Source organism: Vulpes lagopus, chromosome X, assembly GCF_018345385.1.
Source record: "Vulpes lagopus strain Blue_001 chromosome X, ASM1834538v1, whole genome shotgun sequence".
Taxonomy (NCBI): domain Eukaryota; kingdom Metazoa; phylum Chordata; class Mammalia; order Carnivora; family Canidae; genus Vulpes; species Vulpes lagopus.
The window spans coordinates 108,517,510-108,537,949 of NC_054848.1; the positions used below are offsets into that span (position 1 = coordinate 108,517,510).

At 39.6% G+C, this 20,440-nt stretch overlaps 1 long non-coding RNA gene across 1 annotated transcript in view; it reads right to left on the reverse strand.

Moving 5' to 3' along the window:
• The window catches only part of LOC121483515, a 135,889-nt gene that overhangs the window by 21,596 nt on the left and 93,853 nt on the right, over positions 1–20,440 (reverse strand). The gene's annotated exons all lie outside the window — the stretch shown is intronic.

A 20,440-nucleotide genomic window follows, 5' to 3' on the forward strand; every position in this document is an offset into this window, starting at 1 on the left:
GATATTATCAACAGAGATTCATATTGCATTATCTTAAAATCTAAGCATTTCTTTTTAAGACATCCTTAAGGATGAACATGGTTTAATTATAAGGAGAGAAGCCAACAGAAATACTTTTGGCACAGAAAGTCTGCACTCTGCCAGAGAATAATTTATTCCTGGATTCACATACCTAAGAGTATATTCTCCTTTTGGAGCACATTGTTTACTACAACCCCATAAAGATGAAAGGAGGAAAGGTTAAATACCACATAAAGCCCATGATTTTCACATTCAGCAGCAGAAATAGGATGAGCATTCATTTATTTAACTAGCTTTTTGACTACCTACTAAATGCCACAGTTGTGGGTTGCATTACCTAGGAAGACAGTTCTGAGATGGACTTCAATGTGCAGGATGTTAACTAAGGATTGTCCTTGAGATAAACATCTATGGAAGGGAAAGGAAGAGTAGGAGTGGGCAGAGGGAGAAGTTACGATGCAGCCAATGACAGCCTTGTCTAACCCAATTGTACTCTGAAGCTATAGCTGCCCTTCAGAACTGCCCTCTCCATGGGTGGATAGTACCAGGCCTATATATGTCTAAATCAACTACTCACAGTGTCTGAGCTACCTTGGTAAGGGATGTGACCTTGCACAAGTCAGCTCTGTGTAGCTGACGTAATCCCTGAAGGGGCTAACTGAAGACAGTCTGCTGACAGTTCTCCTAACAGCTGGGGCAGCAAGCCTTTCAATAAAGAGGGATCTGGATGGCACATCATCTTGTCCACCATAGTTATGTACCACGTTAGAGCCTGGAAACAAACATAGGCACAATTCTTACCCTTGGGATGGTCAAAGTCTGATAGGGTAGATTGTCTTGGTGACACATAAACAAAAATAATAGTGTTATTTGTTTTCTGTCTATTGTATTTAAGGCACTGTTACATGCATTATCTCTTTTAATCCCCACCAATGGGTGGTACTATCAATATCTTGTTCAAAAGAAGAAGAAAAAGAATCAATGGGAAACTAACCTGCCCAAGGTCCAACGGTAAGTGGCTGTTGGATCCAGGATTCAAACCTTTTCAATCTGACTTAAGTGTAATAAGTGATAAAATAGTAAGTACTGTAGAAATACACACCAAAAAAAAAGCATAAACAACAATCATTTGTTCACATAATTCTGTCTCATAGAGTAGGATTTTTTTCTAAAACACAATGCAGACCTTCTCTCTTTTAAAGCCTTAGGTGACTACTTATGGCTTTTAAGATGGGGTCAAACTCAATAGCATGGGGTTTTCCAAAGCACGTTCTGAGCTAGCCATTCTAATTGCATATGGCCTCTCTCATCCCTCACCCCCTCATTCACTCACGTGGTCAGGTTGAACAATGTGAAGTTTCATTACCCAAATATGGTTATATGGCTTTAAAGTTATGAGTCTTTTCTTTGCACACAAAGCTCCCTCTTCAAGGAACAATTTCATAGGAACGCCTATATGCTCTTGAAGACTTGGCTCAAGGCTACCTCCTCTCTGGAGCCTTCCTCAAATTTCCGATGTACAGTAAATCACTTCCTCCTTTTCATTCCCCACTACTAGCTTGTACATAATTTCACTATAGAACTATCATGCTGCCTTATAATTATTTATATGAATGTCTATTTCTTTTACCAGAAAACAAGGACTGTGTTTTTCTTATCCTTGGATTTCTAGGCTCTAGCAATTCCTGGCACAAATTAGGAGATCAATATATTTTTGGAATGAATGGATGAATAAGTCTTTCTGGACTCATACCTCCACTTCATCCCCCACACCCAACCAGTCACCAAGTCTGGCAGCATCTGCCTCTTAAAAAAGATTCTGAATATCCTCTTCATATCCGCAAGCACTGACTAGTTCAATACCTCATCATTTCATACCTAGACTGTGTCAGCAGCCTCCAAAGTGGTTTTCTGGCCCTTGGTTGTACTCCCTCCTCTCCCTACTCAGGCTACCTTCTGCAGGACTAGCAGAGTGATTTGTCTGAAATGAAAATGGGATTACTCGAATCTCTTAGCTTAATCCTTCCCATGGATCCCATTGGCATATGAAACAAATTTCCTATTTATGTTGCTTATATGGCCTGCTAGGTATTTGCCCCCTGCTGATCTCTGCGGCCTCATATCTCCCCTATAATCAGAGTCAGAATGGTAAAAACTAGCACTCCCAGAATGGCTAATAGTTTGGCACCGAATTGAATACAAAATACTCTTTAAATACTTCTTCAGCCATTTTTGAAAATGAGAATGGGAAGAAATGAATTTCCTAATAGTAAAATTTTATTCTTCTTTATGTTTAAGGTAAAAGACTTGACATTAATTTATTCCATACAATTTCCAAATCCTGACAACTTTTTGGGAGGCACACTGAATCATTTAAAATTTAGCTACTGGATGAAATTTCTTACTCCAGATAAATAGTCCTATACTTTGCTGCTGAATTTGGGTGGCTGTATATAACTGGTCTTAGGTTTAACTGTGTCACCTATAGATGGAACTTGCCATTTGCATGAGTCTGTTGCAAAAACCATTCAACAATGAGAAGTCATGGACTCCTGGGTGGCTCAAGTCTGCCTTCATGAGCTCGGAGTCCTGGGATCAGAGCCCTGCATCAGGCTCCCTGCTCAGGGGAAAGTCTGCTTCTCTCTCTCCCTGTGCCCCTCCCCGCGCTCATGCTGTCTCTCTCTCTCTCAAAAAAATAAATAAAATCTTAAAAAAAAACAATTAGAAGTCAGTTTCACTAGGAACATTTTTATTTCTACTTGAGGTGCTGAATATTTCAGTCAGAAGGGGTCTGATTTCTGGTTTTGCCTGTTATATGATGAATTGTGAATAGAAACTTGAATTAACTGATGTCATTTATATTTAACACTTCAGTGGTTTATTTATTTATTTATTTTTTACTTCAGTGGTTTAGTGCCTGTAATAGGTTGACACCCCGTGCATTTGCCTGCCTGCCCTCCTCCCGAATCTGATTCTGTCCCTACCCACCTTACCTAACCATACCATATATCTGGAAGTCTTCAACATTCCATAATTTCCTAAATGTATGTATTTTAGGCACACTATTCTATCTTCCTTCAATACTCTTCAACCTTTATTTTACTTACTAGGTTTTTTCTCAGTGTCATGTCCTCTGTACAGCTCTCCCTGATGCCCACCCTCAAGACACCAAAGGCAGAGTCCTCCTTTTTCTTTGTTTCTATAGGGCTCTGTATGTGACTTATAGGTTTGTCTTCAGTCACTGGGTAAGAAGTGAACATACTGGGCACCTAGGTGGCTCAGTTGGGTTAGTGTCTGCCTTTGGCTCAGGTCATGATCTTGGGGTCCTGGAATCAAGTCTTGCATCGGGCTCCCTGCTTCTCCCTCTCCCTCTGCCTGCAGCTCCCCCCTGCTTGTTCTCTCTCTCTCTCTCTCTTTCTCTCTCTCTCTCTCATTCTCTCTCAAATAAATAAAATCTTAATAAAAAAAAGAAGTAAACATCCCTGAAAGGGTTATGTAGACGTTTGGGGAAAAAAAGAATTCAAATTTTACCATGTTTAATTTGTTTTGTTTTTTTAAGATTTTATTTATTCATGAGAGACACACAGAGAGAGTCAGAGACATAGGCAGAGGGAGAAACAGGCTCCCAATGCACAGCCTAATGCAGGGCTTGATCCCAAGACCCTGGGATCATGCCCGGAGCCAAAGGCAGACGCTCAACCACTGAGCCACCCAGGTGCCCCTGAACATGTTTAATCTGAAATTTCTTTTAGGACACCCAAGTAGAGCTATCCAGCATTCAGTTGAATATGTATCAGTCTACAGTTCAGATGACAGCATTAGGAGACAATTCACCATGGTTTCTCATATTTCTTCATGTCTTGAGAGCAAAGTATTATATGTAGAAATTCTGGGTATAGGGAGATTTATTTGCCATGGAATAAGATTCTTAAAGTACAGTGGAATAGGCCAAGAAAGAAGTCAGTAGTAGAAGAATGATTTAATGCTGAGCACTAAAAAGTGAGAGCAACTATATCCTTGAATTAAAAATATAACCTGCACTGGAGCGCCTGGGTAGCTCAGTCAGTTAAGGGCTCCCTGCTCAGTGGAGAGCCTGCTTCTACCCTCCTCCTGCCCTTTTCCCCAGCTCTCATGGCTCTCAAACAAATAAATAAAATCTTCAAAAAAATAATAACCTGAACTTAGGGCACCTGGGTGGCTCAGTTAGTTGAACATCCGACTCTTGATTTCAGCTCAGGTCATGATCTCAGGGTCATAAGATGAACCTTGTGTCAGGCTCCATGCTCAATAGGGAGTTTGCTTGAGATTCTCTCCCTCTGCCCCTCCCCATTCACATGCATGTGCTCTCTCCCTCCCTCTCTCTCTCTTTAAAATAAATAAATAAAATCTTCAAAAAAAAATAACCTGCTCTCTCAGTCTCAGGGTCACCACCTCTATGAAGCCTTCCCAAATTCCCTGGAAGACTTGGGTTCCCCCTTTTCTACTACATATATATTTATATCATTATCTGCTTTAGTCTACCACTTACCATACAGTATTGTTACTGTTGGTTTACATGTTTTTTTCTGCTATGACCAAAAATATCTTAATAAAATACAAAGATCATACTCATTTTTCTTAAGATGTATTTATTACTTATGGGTTTGATGAAAAAAAAGAAAAGGGATATCTGAAATTGCGCTGATATAGTATAGCTATAAGTATTCACTTAAATAATCTTATGTAAATAAATAAATAAATAAATAAATAAATAAATAAATAAATAATCTTATGCAGGGCAGAAGTATGATCAAGCTGCAGGACAGGGTGAAGAAGCTAAATTAATTTGACCACAGAATTTCTTTTTCCACAGACCACACATTGCCATGTCTCATGACACTAGTACCAGGTTAGTTGGAGAAGTCCTATAAATGTCACCTATATAAAATGATAGCAAATGTCACCTATATAAAAATCTCATTTCTGTTTACAGAGGAAATGTAATAAAAAAAAAACCTGCATGATTTTCACCCACTCATTGTCACTCATAAGTTATAAATAAGCAGACGACATAAAATAAGTGGCTCAGAACTCCCATAAGCCAGTTCATATTGTTAGCTGTCAACCTATCATTCCATTACAGAGGCTTCAAAATGGACTCAGTCCATATGAGTGGCACTTGCATTTTGCTTCTGACTGGCTCTGGGCAGGAAAATGTTCCATTCTACTTTAGAAGTGCTACTCAAGTATAATTACACATGAACAAAAAGATCTGCTGGTGATATCACACCAATTTTGGACACCAATGAGTCTTCTTAAATTAACCATTTTTGTATGTAAAAGTTCTGATTATAAACTCTAGGGAAAAATATACTATTCACTCTGACATACACTTAAGCCGTCTACTCACTATGCTTTGATCACTGTTCTACTTTAGACAGCTATTTGGTATTTACTCACCTTATTTGAGAACCCAGCTCACACAGTCTGCATATGATCATATAGGCAAAGGAAGATTAAGACATTAACTGGCAAGAAGAGACCTCTTTTTATATTTCCATATGCATATGATTTAAGATGGTTTGCATTTTTCCTACAACCTCAAGATAAACATAATCTATACTAATTGTTGTTTTAATATAGGCAAATGGTACCACAGTTCCATGTACTACTTAAAATAAATGCTTTAGAAGGGGTGCCTGGCTGGCTCAGTTGGTAGAGCACACAACTCTTGATCTCAGGGTTGTGAGTTTGAGTCCTACATTGGGTGTAGAGATTATTTAAGAATAAAAACTTAAAAAAAGTAAAGCATAGCTGGGGGCATCACAATGCCAGATTTCAGGTTGTACTACAAAGCTGTGGTCATCAAGACAGTGTGGTACTGGCACAAAACAGACACATAGATCAATGGAACAGAACAGAGAATCCAGAAGTGGACCCTCAACTTTATGGTCAACTAATATTCGATAAAGGAGGAAAGACTATCCATTGGAAGAAAGACAGTCTCTTCAATAAATGGTGCTGGGAAAATTGGACATCCACATGCAGAAGAATGAAACTAGACCACTCTCTTTCACCACACACAAAGATAAACTCAAAATGGATGAAAGATCTAAATGTGAGACAAGATTCCATCAAAATCCTAGAGAAGAACACAGGCAACACCCTTTTTGAACTCAGCCACAGTAACTTCTTGCAAGATACATCCATGAAGGCAAAAGAAACAAAAGCAAAAATGAACTATTGGGACTTCATCAAGATAAGAAGCTTTTGCACAGCAAAGGATACAGTCAACAAAACTAAAAGACAACCTACAGAATGGGAGAAGATATTTGCAAATGACGTATCAGATAAAGGGCTGGTTTCCAAGATCTATAAAGAACTTATTAAACTCAACACCAAAGAAACAAACAATCCAATCATGAAATGGGCAAAAGACATGAAGAGAAATCTCACAGAGGAAGACATAGACATGGCCAACACGCACATGAGAAAATGCTCTGCATCACTTGCCATAAGGGAAATACAAATCAGAACCACAATGAGATCCCACCTCACACCAGTGAGAATGGGGAAAATTAACAAGGCAGGAAACCACAAATGTTGGAGAGGATGCGGAGAAAAGGGAACCCTCTTACACTGTTGGTGGGAATGTGAACTGGTGCAGCCACTCTGGAAAACCGTGTGGAGGTTCCTCAAAGAGTTAAAAATAGACCTGCCCTACGACCCAGCAATTGCACTGCTGGGGATTTACCCCAAAGACACAGATGCAGTGAAACGTCGGGACACCTGCACCCCGATGTTTCTAGCAGCAATGTCCACAAGAGGCAAACTGTGGAAGGAGCTTCGGTGTCCATCGAAAGATGAATGGATAAAGAAGCTGTGGTCTATGTATACAATGGAATATTACTCAGCCATTAGAAACGACAAATACCCACCATTTGCTTCGAGGTGGATGGAACTGGAGGGTATTATGCTGAGTGAAATAAGTCAATCGGAGAAGGACAAACATTATATGTTTTAATTCATTTTGGGAATATAAATAATAGTGAAAGGGAATATAAGGGAAGGGAGAAGAAATGGGTAGGAAATATCAGAAAGGGAGACAGAACATAAAGACTCCTAACTCTGGGAAACGAACCAGGGGTGGTGGAAGGGGAGGAGGGCAGGGGGTGGGAGTGAATGGGTGATGGGCACTGAGGTGGGCACTTGACGGGATGAGCACTGGGTGTTATTCTGTATGTTGGCAAATTGAACACCAATAAAAAATAAATTTATTATTAAAAAAAGTAAATGCATTAGAATAAAGTTTTAATTCTGTCTGCCAGGGTAGTTAAAAGGATAGACCCTACAACCACACCATGTGAATGCCATTCCTTACTAGTCATGTGACATGGAACAAACAATACATTTTCCCTGTGCCTTGGATTCATCAACTACAGAATAAAGACAATATCGGTCCCTGCCTCACAGAATTTTAGGTGGATTTAGTGAGCTAACATATAGAAAGCATGTAGAATAGTGCCTGACACATAGTAATGCTATATAACTGGTAGCAGATTGATTAACCGAGGGGCTTCACAATAGCTTTATTATGGTTATGTTCATTGTGAATCTATGAGTCTAGTTGTTAAAAATGGACCAGAATCCTATCATTCAATACTGTAGTAGAATTCCTAGCACTATAAGACAAGAAAAAGAAATAAAAGGTGTTAGATTTGGAAAGGAAGAAAACAGGGCTGATATTAATCACAGATATATTGATCTACACAGAAAATCAAGAGAATATACTGACAATTTTTTTTGGAACTAAGGAGTGGGTTCATTTATCTTGCTGAAAGCGATACCAGCATACAAAAAGGTATTTCATCTCTACACACTAGCAAAAAGGAGTTGGAAATTGCAAATGAAAAATTTTAGTATTGCGGTACCTGGCTGGGTCAGGTGGAGCATGCAACTCTTGATCTCAAGGTTGTGAGTTCAAGTCCCATATTGGGTGTATAGATTACTTAAAGAAAAAAGATCTTTTTTTAAAAAAAGAAAAATTTTAGTATCATTTATATTAGCCACAAAAATACTACATACCTAGAAATATATCCAATGAAAGATGTGCAAGACCATTATATACAAAATTGTAAAATTTTAATTGAAAAGTATTTTAAAAATCTCAATAAATGGAAAGCAATAAATAGTCGTGGGAAGTCTCAATAGAGTAAAGCTATCAATTCTTGCCAAATTAATGTTTAAATTCAATGTAATTCCAACTAGGAGAGTAAGCTACGGATACAAATTCTGAGGGTTCAAACTATAATGCAGCTACCTACTATGTGACCTTGGGAAAGTTACTTCACCTTTCTGTACTTCAGTTTTGTTGTCAGGTAGAGCTAATGTATTCTTTTCTTGTGAAAAATAAATAAAATAATAAATATAAAGTACTTACCATATTTATGGCACACGGGTGCTCTAACAATGTTACTTATCATTGTTGCTGTTATATTAACACTTACAGATCCATAAGAAAAGAAACAAATAACCCTAATAGAAAATGGGCAAGAGGGATGCCTGGGTGGCTCAGTGGTTGAGCATCTGCCTGTGGCTCAGGGTGTGATCCCGTGGTTCTGGGATCGAGTCCCACATCGGGCTCCCTGCATGGAGCCTGCTTCTCCCTCTGCCTATGTCTCTGCCTCTCTGTGTTTCTCATGAATAAATAAATAAAATCTTAAAAAAAAGAAAGAAAATGGGCAAGCAAACAAAAAGGAATTCACAGAACAAAGTAAAACTGTCCAATATGCATTTAAAACCGTCTTTACTAATAATTGTAAAAGGCAAATTAAAATTCTCAGATATCATTTCTCCAATCATATTGGCAAAGATTAAGATGTGCTGGCAAGAATGTAAGAGAAACAAGTGTTTTTGAACACTGTGAGAGTATAAATTGGCACAATTTTGCAGGAAAATGTGACAGTAACTAACAAATTAAAAAATGTGCATACATTTTTGATCAAGCAGTTCCATTTATGGGAATTCATCCTACAAAAACTGTCACGTAAATACACTAAGATAGAAGAATGTTTGTTGCCATATTACTTGTAATATAAGAAGTAGGAAAACTCCTAAAGACTGTATTACTCAGTTGATGAAAATAAAGAGATAGACAGATATATATTAACAAGGAAAACTGTCCAAGATCTAATGTTAAGTGGAAGAGCAGGATGCAGAACACAAAGTCCAAAAAGATATCATAATTTAATTTTTTTCATATAAATGTTAGTATATGTATAAAACTCCTTGGAAGGATATATAGAAATTGTTCACAGTGGTAAATTCTGGAAGTGTAAATGGAGAAGAAATGCATGTGGCTTTTATCGTCTATTTTAAGCATGTTTCAATTGTCTAAAAATATTACAAGGTGAGTGCATTGTTTTTATGGTAAAAGAGATATACTTCTGCTAAGTTTTATTTAACATGCGGTTCCCGCTGTTAAGCATATTTCTTCACTTTATATATACATATAATATATATAAAGCATATATACATATACATATATATACACACTTAAATGCTAAACTATTTGTCTTAAATTATTTGAAGAAATACTAAAGATTCCCCAAATTCAATGGGATAGGATGTTTAGTTTTTAAACATGAAAACTTTGGAATGGTGATTCATTAAAGTTTTAGTTCACCTTTTTAGGTGCATGCTAAAATTGATTATGTATTTGATCAGAGCCAAATGACAAAGGTTTCAGTTCTCTGAATGAATGATTTTTGTCATTTCCCTATATATAGATATTTCTCTTCCCAGGACAGTGAAGAATCATACCTTAGGCTTTGTTTGATCACTAAGGGATTTCCCCAGCAATGGTAACTCTTGGGCAGCTTGGATATTAAAAAGCACCACTCCTGATACTTCAAGGAGTGGGGGGTACAGTGTAAGGGGACCCTGAAAGACAATATTCTCTAATTGGAGAAAGGAGTATTTTTTTTTATTTATTTATGATAGTCACAGAGAGAGAGAGAGAGGCAGAGACATAGGCAGAGGGAGAAGCAGGCTCCATGCACTGGGAGCCCGACGTGGGATTCGATCCCGGGTCTCCAGGATCGCGCCCTGGGCCAAAGGCAGGCGCCAAACCGCTGCGCCACCCAGGGATCTCAGGAGTATTTATAACAACTCTAAAGAGCCTTCCCAAAATGACCTTCCACCTTTCCTCATCTCATGTTCCATTGTGACTGCCCATAAAGCAAAGACAGGATGCTTCTTCCAAGTCTTTCATCACAGCCACCCCATTCAGTGGTTCTTTCTGTTCTCTCCCACCTTTCAGCAAGTTAGACCTACTATTTTGAATGTCTTACCTAAGATCCCTTCAAGGTAATATGACATTTAATATTTAAGTCTCCATAGATATGTGAATCATCTCACTTCTTTCCTACAAATTTCCCTTATGTGCCTTGAAGACCATTTACTTATTGGCTACTTCTAAGTAACTTTTCCATCCCTTATCATTTTCCCAGTGTCATGGAACACTTCCTAGATTTCTGTTTCCAGCCTAAAAGCACTGCCTTCAAGGCTTCAATGCCATCATTTTTGTCAAGACGTTACTGAATTAAACGTGCCCTACCAAAAAAAAAAAAAAAAAACAAAAAAAAAACAAAACAAACAAACAAAAAAAAAAAACGTGCCCTACCAAGTAGCCTAGTACTCTTTTAAACTCGAAGGGTTATATTCATCTCAGAAACTGTATTACCCAGACTTAAGGTCTTTTGCAGGATAGATGGAGAGGAGGCAGATATTCACATGCTAGAAGTTGTTCTGAGCATTTGCATTCAAGACACTACAATCAAATGGTGTGGAGAAAACTGGACAGCAACATGCAGAAGAATAAAATGGAATGGACCAATTTCTTATACCAGAAACAAAAATAAATGGATGAAAGACCTAAATGTGAGACAGGAAACCACCAAACTCCTAGAGAGAACACAAGCAGCAACCTCTTTGACCTCAGCCGCAGCAACTTCTTACTACACATGTCGCCAGAAGCAAGGGAAAGAAAAGCAAAACTGAACTATTGGGAATACATCAAGATAAAAAGTTTCTGTGCAGCAAAGGAAACAACCAACAAAACTAAAAAGGCAGCCCACAGGATGGGAGAAGATATTTGCAAATGACATATCTGATAAAGGGTTAGTATCCAAAATCTACAAAGATCTTACCAAACTCAACACCCAAAAAACAAATAGCCCATTAAGAAATGGGCAGAAGGCATGGAATAAACATTTTTCCAAAGAAGATACAGATGGCTAACAGGCACATGAAAAGGTGATCAACATCACTCATCATCAGGAAAATACAAATCAAAACCACAATGAGATACCACCTCACATCTGTCAGAACGGTTAAAATTAACAACACAGGAAACCACAGATGTTGGTGAGAATGGAGAGAAAGAGGAACCCCTTTACACTGTTGGGAATGCAAACTGGTGCAGCCACTCTAGAAAACAGTATAGAGGTCCCTCAAAACGTTAAAAATAAAAGTACCCTATGATCCAGCAATTGTACTATTGCGTATTTACCCAAAGGATACAAAAATACAGATTTGAAGGGGTACATGCACCCTGATGTTTACAGCAGCATTATTAACAATAGCTAAACTATGGAGAGAGCCCAAATGTCTGTCAACTGATAAATGGATAAAGAAGAGGTGGTGTGTATATATACAACAGACTATTACTCAGCCACCAAAAAGAATGAAACCTTGGGGTGCCTGGGTGGCTCAGCTGGTTAAGCATCCAACTCTTGGTTTCAGCTTAGGTCATGATATCCAGGATGGGAGATCGAGCCAGCATTGGACTCCGCACTCAGCAGGGAGTTTGCTTCTCCCTCTCCCTCAGTCCCTCCCTCAGCTCATGCATGCACATGCACTTGTGCTCTCTCTCTCTCATATAAATAAATAAATAAAATAAATATTAAAAAGAAAAGTTATCTATAAATGCAATTAATTAAAGAAGACCAAGATAAGATCATCCTGGGTTATCTGGATGGGCCCTAAATTCAATGACAAATGTCCTTATAAGAACAGGAAAAGAAAAAAAAAAAAAAAAAGAACAGGAAAAGATACAGAATACACAAAGGAGAGACACATGGGAGGAGGTCATAAGAAGATGGGGGCAGATATTCAAATTATGCAGCCCCCAGTCAAGGAATGCCTGGAGCCACCAGAAGATGGAAAAAGCAAGGAAGGATTCTTCCCTAGAGTCTTGGGAAGAAATGCAGCCCTGCCAATACCTTGATTTCAGACTTCAGGCCTCCAGAACTATAAAAGAATACATTTTGGGGGGCATCTGGGTGACTTGGTGAGGTGTCTGACCCTTGATTTCACCTGAGGTTGTGATCTCAGGGTTCTGAGGTCAATCCCCATGTTGGACTCCACACTTAGCACAGATTCTATTTAAGACTCTCTCACTTCCTCTCTACCCCTTCTCCCCCTACTACCATGTACACACGTGCCCTCTTTCTCTCTCTCTCTCTCTCCCAAATAAATAAATATAAAAAAGAGAATATATTTCTGTTTTAAGGTACTCAGTTTGTGGTAATTTGTTAAGGTAGCCCTAGGAAACTAATACACATATGTAAGAATTACAGTAGACAGTGGAATTACAGAAACTCAGAAAAAAAGGGTGAGGTGAAACATATAAGGATTGAAAGAAAAAAAAATACACCGACATAGAATTCCATATCCACCAAAATTGTTCTTCAAAAATGGAAGAGGGGACACCTGGGTGGCTCAGAGGTTGAGCATCTGCCTTTGGCTCAGGTCGTGATGCTGGAGTCCCAGGATCGAGTCCCACATCGGACTTCCTGCATAGAGCCTGCTTCCCCCTCTGCCTATGTCTCTGCCTCTCTCTCTCTATGTCTCTCATGAATAAATAAATAAAATATTTTTAAAAAATGGAAGAGAAGGGATCCCTGGGTGGCGCAGCGGTTTGGCGCCTGCCTTCGGCCCAGGGCGCAATCCTGGAGACCCAGGATCGAATCCCACATCGGGCTCCCGGTGCATGGAGCCTGCTTCTCCCTCCGCCTGTGTCTCTGCCTCTCTCTCTCTCTCTCTCTCTCTCTGTGACTATCATAAATAAATAAAAATTTTTAAAAAATGGAAGAGAAAATAAAGAATTCCTCAGACAAACAAAAACTAAGGGTATTCATTGCCTATACACACACATCGAAAGAAATGTTAAAAAGAAGTTCTTCAGGCAGAAGGGAAAAAACATAGGTCAAATCTTTCAATCAACATAAAGAAAGGTAGAGCATTAGAGAGGGAGTAAATGAAAGAGAAAGAAAATGATTTATTTTTCTTATTCTTAATTGATCTAACTGATAATTGCCTAGTAACAATGTATTGGATGATTATAGTATATGCATAAGAAAATGAATAATAGGAAGGAATTGGGAACACTCTTTAATAAAAAATACATATAGTACATGTGAAGCAGTTGAATGTTCTTTCAACTTTATGAATTAAAAATGTATATTGTAAACTAGGGAAACTGTTCAAAACTTTTAAAGACATATATTTGACAAGTCAGACAGAGAAAGACAAATACTTTAAGATCTTACTATAAGTAAGATGTGAAATCCAAAAAGCCAAACTTACAGAAACAGAGAACAGGTTGGTGGTTGCTGGGGTGGAAGTGCGAGGGTGGAAATGGGTGAAGGTGGACAAAGGGTACAAACTTCTAGTTATAAGATGACGAAGTTCTAGGAATATAATACACAGCATGATAACTACAATTTATAATACTGTATTGCATACTTGAAAGGGGCTGAGAAAATAGATTTTTAAAAGTTCTCACACCATACATACACACACACACACACACACAATTGTAACTATACGAGATAATGGACATGTTAAACTAACCTTAATGGGGTCATCATTTGCAATACATATGTATATCAAATTATTATGTTTTATACCTTACACAATGTTATGTCAATTATGTTTCAGTAAAGCTATTAAAAGTTTCTTTGATATACTGAGTGACTGAATAAGAGAGGAGATAAAATGGAATATTAGGTACTCAAAATCAAAGAGGGGGAGAAAAAGGAAATGTAAAATAAACAAAACAAATAGAAAACAGTTATGAATATGATAAATATTAATCCAACTACATTAACAATCACTTTATATGTGGATGACTTATATACACTAGTTAAAAGACACAGCCAAAGTGATAGAAAACAATATCCAATCATATTTTATCCATAAGAAATTAGTATTAAATACAAAGATTCAGTTAGGCCAAAAGTAAAGGGATGGAAAAATTATAGCATACTAACAATAATCAAAGGAAAGCTGTTGTAGCTATATTAAGTTCATAGAAGCCAACTTTAGAGCAAGGGAAAACATCAGGGATACAGAAGGGCATTACATAATGAAAAAGGAGTCAATTTTCTCCAAGAAGATATTAAATGCATATGCAACTAAAAACAAAAATGTCAGAATATGTGAAGCAAAATCTGATAGAGATGAAAGGAGAAATAGACAAATCCACTATTCTATTTGGAGACTTCAATACTACTCTGTCAGTAGTTGATAGATCAAACAGGCAGAAAATCAGTAGGGATACGGGTGACCTGAAGAGCACTATCAATCAACTTGATCTACTTGACATTTATAAAATACTCCATCCAACAAAAACAGAATGTATATTATTCTCAAGTGACATAAAATATTTATCAAGACAGAAAAAATTCAGAGCCATTAAACACACCTTAACAAATGCAGAACAGAATTCATACATACCATGTTCACAAGCTACAATTGCAATTAAATTACAAAGCAAAAGCAAGAAGGCCGAGTACCCCCCAAATATTTGGAAATTCAAAAACACACTTCTAAATAATTTGTGGGTCAAAGAAAAAAGCCCAGAGAAAGATTTAAAATATATATTTTGTCTTAAGTGACAATAAAAGTACGACCTAACAAAGTTTAGAGAAAGCAGAGAGAAAAATAGAGCAAAAATCAATGAAATTGAAAACAGGAAAACAATAAAGACAATCAATGAAACCCAGAGTTGGTTCTTTTGAAAGATCAATAAAATTGATAAGCTTCTAATCAGGCTAACCAAGAAAAAAGAAGACAGAATTACCAATATCAGAAATGAAATAGGGATCATCACTACTCATCTCACGGACATTAAAAGGATAATAATGAAATAACACAAACATAAATAAATACTATACTTGGCAAAGCTGTTCTTCAGAAAGGAAGAAGAAATGAAGACTTTCTCAAACAGAAGCTTAGGGAGTAGTTCATCACCACTAGATCTGCCTTAGAAGCAATGCTAAGCAGATCATATCATGATCATATAAACAGAAAATTCTCAATAAGAACAAAAAACTATTAGTAATAATAAAGAAATTCAGTAAAGTTTCAGGATACAAAAACCAACATAAAAAAATCAGTGGTGTTTCTATGCACAATGAACAACTAAAAATGGATATTAAGAAATTGATCCAATTCACAATAGCAACAAAAAGAATAAAGTATTTAAGAATAAATATAACCAAAGAGGTAAAACACTTGTACACTGAAAATTATAAAACATCAGTGAAGGAAATTAAAGACCACAAAAATAAAAGGAAAGACTTCTGTGTTCATGGAGTGTGAGAATTGATATTGCTAAAAACAATCCACCCAAAAAATCTGTGGTCTACAGATTCAATACAATCCCTATCAAATTCCAATGGTGGGGCACCTGGGTGGCTCAGTGGTTGAGCATCTATCTGCCTTTTCTCAGGTCATGATCCTGGGGTCCCAGGATCAAGTCCTGCATCGGGCTGCCTGAGGGGAGCCTGCTTCTCCCTTTGCCCGGGTCTCTGCCTCTCTCTGTGTGTCTCTCATGAATAAATAAATAAAAATCTTTTTAAAATAAAGTAAAATAAAATTCCAATGTCATTCTTTATAGAAAGAGAAAAAAAACAGCCCTAACATTTTATATGGAACCACCAAAGACCCTGGATAGCCAAAGCAAACATAAGCAAAAAGAACAAAGCTGCAGGCATTACAATCCTTGATTTCAAATTACATTAGAAATCTACAGTAATCAAACAGTATGGTAAAAAAAAAATACAGACCAATGAAAGAGAATAAAGATAAAAAATAAGTCCACATATCTACAGTCAAATGATCTTGGGCAAGTGTGCCAAGAGTACACAATGGGGAAAGGATAGTCTCTTCAATAAATGATTGGGAAAATGGGATATACACATGCAGAAGACTCAAGTTGGACCTCTATCTCACACAACATATATAAATCAACTCCAAATGGATCAAATACTTAAATATAAGATCTGGAACTTTAAAACTACTAGAAACTACTAGGACTAGACTTTGGTCTTGGCAAGGATTTTTTTTTTTTTTTGGTTATAATCTCAAAGCTCAGACAACAAAAGCAAAAACAGAAAAATGGGATCACATCAAGCTAAAGAGCTTATGCATAGGCAAAGGAAATAACCAATAGCGTGAAAAGGCAGCCTACTGAATAGGAGAAAATATTTGTAAATCATCTAACTGATTAGGGTTAATATCCAAAATATTAACAACTCAAAAGCAAAGAACAACCTGAATTGTAAAATATGGGCTAAGGACCAGAATAGACACTTCTCCAAAAAAGGCATACAAATGTCCAGTAGGTATATGAAAAGGTGCTCAGCATCATAAATCATCAGGGTAATGCAAACTCAAACCACAATGAAATAGCACTTTTCACCTGTGAGGATGGCTATTATCAAAAACGGCAAGAGATAACAGGGTTGGCAAGGACGTGGAGAAAAGGGTATCTTTGTAGGCTGTCAGTGGGAATGTAAATTGGTACAATCATTATCAAAGACAGCATGAAGGTTTTTCAATAAATTAAAAATAGGACTTCGGGCAGCCCCAGTGGCTCAGCGGTTTAGCGCCACCTTCGGCCCAGGGCGGGATCCTGGAGACCCCGGATGGAGTCCCACGTCGGGCTCCCTGCATGGTGCCTGCTTCTCCCTCTGCCTGAGTCTCTGCCTCTTTCTCTATGTTCTCATGAATAAATAAATAAATAAAAATCTTTTTAAAAAAACAGGACTTCCATGTGATCCAGCAATCCCACTTCTGGGTATATATCCAAAGGAAAATGAAATCAGTATCTAAAAGAGCTATCTGCATTCCATGTTCATTGTAGCATTATTCACAATACTCAAGGAAATAACCTAGTGTCAGCTAATGGACGGATGCATAAAGAAAATGTGCGATATATATAAAAATGTGAGCTACATGTGGGAATGTGATATATGTTAATATATTATTATATTAATCAATACATATATTCCACTGTGTCACTGCAATATTATCCAATTTTTAAATAGCAGGAAATCTTGCTATTTGTGACAATAATGGAGAGCCTGGAGGCCATTATTCTAAGAGTAATAAGTCAGACAGGGACAAATACTGCATGATCTCAATGATCTGTGTAATCTAACAAAGTCAAATTCATAAAAGCAGAGCGAGATGGTGGTTGCCAGGGGCTGAGGTGTGTGGTAAATTGAGAGCTTGTGGTAAAAGGGTATGAAGGTTCAGTTACATGGGATGAATAAGTCCTGGAGATCTAATAAGCAGCATGATGACTACAGTTGTCCATACTCTACCATATACTTAAAATTTACTAAAAGAGTTGACGGTGAGTGTTCTCACCACACACACACACTAACGGTAACTATGTGAGGTGATGGATATGCTGATTACCTCGATAGGGCAGGATTCAGGTCAGCAGAGGGAGCAATCCCAGGCCCTGCAGGGCATCAAGATGAGGACCCCTATGGAGGGCTGAATTAGCCACTGACCCCAAACAGAGGGGCCCCACAGGAATGTACACCTGCTTTCAGCTCCTACAGACCCCACACAGGCCTGTCATGCTAAGGCTCAGCCTCACTAGTATGTGGGTGAAAGCAGTCAGGCCTTAACCTGACGGATGAAGTCTCAGCTCAACAGGGCGCTCAGCCAGTGCAAGAAGTTAAGTTAAGGACTCCCGAGTAGACTGGAACCCACCACACTCTGACCCTACCATCAACCTGGGGGAACCCAGGGATGTGTGGAGTCCTGACTTCGGGTATCTGAGGTAGATGAGGTTTCCTCTGAGGCAACTGGACTCCCATCAGCAGAGGGAGGAGTCTTAGGCCCTGCCAAGCTTCAAAATAAAGAACTAGGAGGAGGAGCGGCGAGGGGACCTCTTACCAGACACAAAGGGTCCTCGGTTCCGCCCTGCACCTAAGTCATCCCTGGAAGGCCCCCGGTCAGTGTTCCCAGAAGTGACGTATCCTGACTTCCGCCTTAGGAGTCTGAGGGACGTGAGGCTTTGTCACTTCAGGTGTGGACTCAGATGGTCAGACTCAGATCGTAGGAGGGACGTGTCCCAGGCTCTGACAGTCGTTAAGGTAAGGACTCCTGAGAAATAACTGAGAACACTCACTTCGGAGGGTCTGCGCCTCTCCTCCCCCAATCCCCCAACAACTTCGTTCCCCCCACCCCGCCCCCCGCACCTTGTCTGCCCAGAAGCTCCACTCAAGGCCCCGGATGTGTTTTATCCAGACCCCCATCTTGGAAGTCTGAGGGACTGAGGCTTTTTCTGATGGGAGCCGCTGATTCAGGTTGCCAGAGGGAGGAGTCCCAGGCCCTGGCTGGTGCTAAGGTGAGGATTCCAAGAAAGGACGGAGGGGAGCTCTTACCGCTTAGTGGGTGCCCAAGCCTTCCCCCCCCACCTTTTGTTTGCTCGAAAGGCTCCTCAAGGGCAGGGCCCCAGACGTGGTGTATCTTGGGAGTCTGAGGGGACGAGAAGCTTTCTCTGACAGTAGCAGATTCCGGACTCGGGTTGTCAGAGGGATGTGTCCCAGGTTCCCGCAGGCATTAAGGTGAAGATCCAGAATAAGGATTGAGGGGGACATCACTCCTCACTCTTACCTTGCCCATTGTCTGCCTTAAAAGCCCCACACAGAGCCCCAGATGTGGTGTATCCAGCCCTCCATCCTGGGAGTCTGAGGGAATGAGGCATTTTTTTGAGGGGCATGAATTCAAGCCACTCCTCAGACAAGTCGCAGGCTTTGCTGTGCCTGAAGATGAAGAGCCTTGTGGCGGGCTCAGGGGACCTCCCTCCAGACAAAAGGAGCACACGGGTACCCTTCCCTGTTGTCAGCCTAGGGAGGCCCCGGGCAGGACAGTCAGATGGAAGCGCCTCGCACAATTCTTGGTACTTCTTTGTGAGTCGTTTCTGGGAGATGGGAGCCTTGGCCTGAGGGTCATTCCCAGGTGAGCAGAAGGGACACAGGGTGTCCGGTGGCTCAGCAGTTTAGCGCCGCCTTCAGCCCAGGGCGTGATCCCAGAGACCCAGGATCGAGTCCCACATCAGGTTCCCTGCATGGAGCCTGCTTCTCCCTCTGCCTGCATCTCTGCTTCTCTCTCTCTCTCTGGCTCAAATAAATAAATAAAACCTTAAAAAAAAAGAAAGGACACAGGGTACAGGCCTTGTCAGGAATGAATACGAAGTCCTTGAGAAGGACTGTAGGAAAATAAAAAATAAAAAAAAAAAAAGAGAAGGACTGTAGGTATGCCCCACCACTAAACCTGGACTAACCTCCACAGAAATTTATCCTGATCCCTTATGTCAGCCCTGGGGACCTCGGGAGATACAGTCAGGCTAAACTTCCTTCTATTTTCAAATCGGGGGTCTGGGAGAGGTGAGGGCTTCAGTCTGAAAGACCCAATATCTGGTAATCATAGAGAGGAGTTTCAGGCCCTACCAGATAAAGAGATGAGGATCTTAAGGTAGGGCTGAGAAGATAGAGAGGGCCCCACAGAAACCTGTTCTTTTTCTTAGCTGTGAGAGGTCCCAGTAAAGGCTGTCAGACACAGATGTCCCCTCTACTCCCCCTCACTTCCTTGCCCTGGTGTCTTTGGGAGATGAGGGCCTTTGCCTGAGGGAAACATTCTAAAGTCAGCAAAATGTGGCTTTAGGCCCTATCAGGAATAAATACGAATCCCTTGAGGAGAGCTGAGGGTAACCATCAAGCCAGAACACGGAGTGGTGCAGATCCCAACACAACCCTATCTGTCAGCCCTAGTATATACCATGCAGGCCTGGCAGGCTGAGGCCTGGTTTTACTTGCTTCTTGGTGGTATTACTGAGGTGATGGCCTTGGTCTGAGAGGTGCAACCTCAGGTGGACAGAGGAAAGAGCCCCAGTCCTGCAAGAGTCAAGGTGAAGACTCTGAAGTGGGGTGGAGAGGACCTTCAACTGTAAAAGGGTCTCCAGCCCTGTTCTGCTCCTGCTGTCAAGCCTTTGAGACTCCAAGTAGGGCTGTTAATCAGAACCATCTTTCTGTAATCCCCTGAACTCCCCCTCACTTCCTTATCTGGC